Source organism: Oncorhynchus nerka, unplaced genomic scaffold (assembly GCF_034236695.1).
Source record: "Oncorhynchus nerka isolate Pitt River unplaced genomic scaffold, Oner_Uvic_2.0 unplaced_scaffold_1947, whole genome shotgun sequence".
In the NCBI taxonomy this organism is placed as follows: Eukaryota; Metazoa; Chordata; class Actinopteri; order Salmoniformes; family Salmonidae; genus Oncorhynchus; species Oncorhynchus nerka.
Window position 1 is genome coordinate 1 of NW_027039402.1, and position 3,218 is coordinate 3,218.

Genomic DNA, 3,218 nt, shown 5'->3' on the forward strand with positions numbered 1-3,218 from the left:
ACAGCGTTGTGAAGAAGGCGCAGCAGCGCCTCTTCAACCTCAGGAGGCTGAAGAAATTCGGCTTGTCACCAAAGCACTCACAAACTTACAGATGCACAATCGAGAGCATCCTGGCGGGCTGTATCACCGCCTGGTACGGCAACTGCTCCGCCCTCAACCGTAAGGCTCCAGAGGGTAGTGAGGTCTGCACAACACATCACCGGGGCAAACTACCTGCCCTCCAGGACACCTACACCACCCGATGTTACAGGAAGGCCATAAAGATCATCAAGGACATCAACCACCCGAACCACTGCCTGTTCACCGCTATCATCCAGAAGGCGAGGTCAGTACAGGTGCATCAAAGCTGGGACCGAGAGACTGAAAAACAGCTTCTATCTCAAGGCCATCAGACTGTTAAACAGCCACCACTAACATTGAGTGGCTGCTGCCAACACACTGTCATTGACACTGACCCAACTCCAGCCACTTTACTAATGGGAATTGATGGGGAATGTTGTAAATATATCACTAGCCACTTTAAACAATGCTACCTTATATAATGTTACTTACCCTACATTATTCATCTCATATGCATACGTATATACTGTACTCTACATCATCGACTGCATCCTTATGTAATACATGTATCACTAGCCACTTTAACTATGCCACTTTGTTTACTTTGTCTACATTCTCATCTCATATGTATATACTGTACTCGATACCATCTACTGTATGCTGCTCTGTACCATCACTCATTCATATATCCTTATGTACATATTCTTTATCCCCTTACACTGTGTATAAGACAGTAGTTTTGGAATTGTTAGTTAGATTACTTGTTGGTTATCACTGCATTGTCGGAACTAGAAGCACAAGCATTTCGCTACACTCGCATTAACATCTGCTAACCATGTGTATGTGACAAATAAAATTTGATTTGATTTAGTCACCACGAAAATGACATCTACTCAACTAAGAAGCATCTGACATCTTTCTGTTTCAAAACACCTAACATCATCTTCCTGTTTCAAAACAGTGTGAACACCTGATTGAGCCTGTGAGTTGAGGGTGTCCAGCTCAATGCCTCCCCTCTCCTGTTGAGTCCAAACCTGCTGCTGAAGGTGTTGGGAGAGGGCTGCTGTGGAGGTGACTCTCTGAATACGGATCCTGTAAACACCATTGTAAATATAAACAAAGTAAACAGGATTCTAGCTAGCTAATTGCCATGTTTTCAGGGCAAACTCAGGGATCAGGTCAAGCAATATACTGGGTGTTTATCATCATCTGCTTTGAGAGCTAACGTTAGCTAACGACATTGTCTTGCTTGTATGGCAATGCAAGGCCTAAAAGCCACACAACGGCCATGCAACTTACTTAATTGTAAGGTTTTTGACAGCATCCCGGGAACGATAGGCAGCCTCTCCGGTGTCAGTGCTCCAGCCGTCTGCCATGTTGTAACATTTGGAACTTTATTGATGGCTAGCTAACTAGCTAGGTTAGCAACATACACACTCGCGCGCTATGTATACAGTAGCAGGCAATTTTGCCAATTTTGTAGCAAGTACTTTTCTCAAGCGTCTGCTCGTTGCATGGTAACAACTGTCTGCCAGCCTGGTTGGGTTTCTGGCGAGCAACTATTTATTGGTTCACTACCGCCACCTACCGTGGGATACAGTCCAGAGCAACATAATAAATCCCCCCCACTGATAACAGGTAAGATAATATCAGTATAATAATATTCCCTTGATGTAAAAAGTTTAAGAACCCCTAATGTAATTAAGACAAAAATCTGTCTGACACAAATAACTGCAATTTAAAAAGCTTTATTGGAAATGCACTTTTCAAACAGCACCATTCAAGTACAGATGAGTGTAGCTAAATCAGATACATGATAATTTAGTTTAAATGTGATGTATTCCTCCAGTCCCAGGTCATTTCTACTCTTTTGACATGCTTCAGACCAGATGCATGCTTCACTTCAGTGTACAATGGTCCTGAATTTGCATATCAATGTGTTTGAAGCTTTTACGTTCTGCATCTCTCTGCTGTCTTTCATCTGAAGCCATATCCTCCAAGGTCTAAACAGGTGTAGATTTCCATCTCTGTGTGGGAGACCAGATATTGCAAGGAGACCAGTAAGGGGACCTCAACTCAACTTCACTTTGGCCAAAGGAGACCTAAGACCCCAATACCAGTGACATTGCCCTAAGGTTGGTGCTGTCCTTTGCTTCTCCTGGCTATATTTCCAAGCCTAAGCATGTAAATCCAATTCATTATCATAGGCTGTATGGGGATCAATATATCATTTTTATTTAAATAATGCTGCATGTCTCAAAATATAAGAATGAGACCAATATATGTATTTTGCTAATCATAGTTCCTGTCTCTGAAATTACATTTGTGTGTGTTGTAGGAATAACCAATACTCAAATCTGTGTGTGTGTGTGTGGTAGAAGTAATAGTTGGCCATTATTTCTTTGAACATCTCAGTTTGGACAGCAGCCACTGAAGAAACCTGTCAATTAAAAACCACAAGAGAATAAATAGTATTATAAACTGGGTGGTTCGATCCCTGAATGCTGATTGGCTGAAAGCCGTGGTATATTTAAGCAAAAAGGCACGAGGGGGTGTGGTATATGGTCAATATACCACAGCTAAGGGCTGTTCTTTCGCACAACACAACACAACACGGAGTGCCTGGATACAGCCCTTAGCCGTGGTATATTGGCCATATACCACAAACCCCCAAGGTTTCTTATTGCTATTATGAACTGGTTAACGTAATTAGAGCAGTAAAATTAAATACTTTGTCATGCCTGTGGTATATGGTCTGATATACCACGGCTGTCAGCCAATCAGCATTCAGGGCGCGAACCACCCAGTTTATAACAGACCGTATACCACAATCTGTAGAAATACTTTATAACTACTCTATACACATTGCAGATAGAGGACTACACTCAATAAGTCATTGCCTGCATCATTTCCAATCCCCCATGTATATATATAAAAATATTTAATATGCAGAACATACCAGGAAGTCTGACTCATCGAAGGAGTGGAGAGACAGATCATCCTCGTCCATATCCCTCACATCAAGCGTTTGTCACATTTCCATTCTCAACTTTCAGCGGTGATGTCCTCCTTTCATGATCCTCATCACACTGTATCAGAGTCAACTAGTCAGAGACCATCCTCCTCCCAGTGATGTCACTCAACAAAGACATGGACGG